Consider the following 2,131-nt stretch of genomic DNA (forward strand, 5'->3'; position numbering starts at 1 on the left):
GACTTGTATACCGGAATATATGGTAATTCTTCAATGAAGAATAATCTTTCCATATACCTTATGGCTGTCGCATTGTTATTGAGTAAAGCCACCCTTTTGCTCCCCATCTTGCCTTATTTCAAAGAAGTTATGCCTTCTTCCCACGGGTTTTCATGATGGCAAAGTCATACACCTGTATGGCAGGCTAAACTCATTCCTAGTTAGCCTACGGCTCTTCTTTTGAAGATGTAGCCGCACGTGCAACTTGACTATTACGACTGACTCTGCTTAAACTACACCTTAGAGTGCCCTCAGAAACGAAGAAACTACAAAAAAATGCAGGCTGATCAAAGTCTAAAAACACTATAGATTTCAAGTTGGATTATCTTTCCCTCATGCACATTTACACGCACACATACACACACATATATATACATGTATGTATGCGAGTTGGTAACAAAAAGTTTTCCGACTAGTTCTGTAGCGTCAACAGATGACAGCACACGGTTGCGTGTAAAATGAGAGCTAATATTGATCTTCATGTCGCTGTGATAATCCAGAACGAATCGGAGAAAGTCCTCGACTCGCTTAAGGAAAACGACTTCCAGTCCGGATTCCAAAAGTGATAGGAATGCTAGGGCTGGTGTATTGCAGCACAAGGTTACTTATTTCGAAGTAGATGATGTTAAAACTCAGGTAAATAAGTTATTTTTTTATTTATGCATTACTAGTCCTCCAACTCTTTGATATCACCTCGTATATTCACATTCCATTCTTCATTTCTTTCTTTCTTTCTTTCTTTCTTTCCTTCCTTCCTTCCTTCCTTTCGTTCGTTCGTTCGTTCGTTTGTTTGTTTGTTTGTTTGTTTCTTTCTTTCTTCCAAATGAACTCGTTCAACCAGCTAATTCGACTTATGAAAACTATCATTATCATGAATTTCAAATGTAAATCTCTTGGCCCACATTTCAAAAATAAATAAGTAAAAATATAAACAAACAAATAAATAAATAAATAAATACACAAATAAATAAATAAATAAATAACGTAAAATTTCTCCGTGCGCAAAAGTATCAGTAATTGTTTTTCTAACTAAATTTGCCTTGTTTTATCATATCTAGATGAAAAACGCGTCCAAGTACCCTGGTGGAAAAAATGTATGTCTACAAAGCAAGAATCAATTAATAGATGCACAGAATTATAGGCGACAAGTGTGTTTGCGTGTGTGTTTGCGTGTGTGTTTGCATGTATGTGTTTGCCTGTTTGTTTGCATGTGTGTGTGTGTATTTGCGTGTGTGTGTGTTTGCGTGTGTGTTTGTGTGTATGTGTGTTTGCATGTGTGTTTGTGTCTGTGTGTGTGTATGTGTGTGTGTGTATGTGTGTTTGTGTGTGTTTGTATGTGTATGTTTGTGCGCGCATGCGTGTGTGAGTGCGTGTTGAAGTATGATCGTAAAAGTCGTTCTCTTTGTGTAATAGCGAATTTATCGCATCTATCCATGCATAAACTTGGAGATACACATATACATACATACATAATACATAATACATACATACATGCATACACATACATATATTCATATAAAGACACACACGTATACACACATGCATACATACATATATATATATATACATACATGTATATCTACATACGTACGTGCGTACATACGTACGTACATACATGCATACATACATACACACATACATACATACATACATACATACATACATACATACATACATGATGACTGAAACTCAATTTTGCGGAATGTCATCGCTTGATTGCTCTCTTATAGCAGCATCTATGTGACTTTTCAGTCCTGCAAGGGTCAACACTTTTATGTAAAAATGTAGTAATGATGGGCACCTCTATCAGCAGGTGTTCAGAGACTTATCACTCACACTGTTACATGCCTTCATTCTATTACGGTTTTTTTTCATTGTTTATTTTGACTTGTTCGGCTATGGCTACCCATAATATACAATACGTAATAGAGATGTTAAAAAAAATTAAGCGGTGACTGTATCCGAATATTTTTAAGTGTGGGAAGACCTTGTACAGAGCCAGGCACCTTGGGCAAGCGTCTTCTACTATAGTCTCGGACCAACCAAAGCCTTATGAGCGGATTTGGTAGACGGAAACTGAAGAGAAGCCTGT

This window comes from Octopus bimaculoides, chromosome 8 (assembly GCF_001194135.2).
Source record: "Octopus bimaculoides isolate UCB-OBI-ISO-001 chromosome 8, ASM119413v2, whole genome shotgun sequence".
In the NCBI taxonomy this organism is placed as follows: domain Eukaryota; kingdom Metazoa; phylum Mollusca; class Cephalopoda; order Octopoda; family Octopodidae; genus Octopus; species Octopus bimaculoides.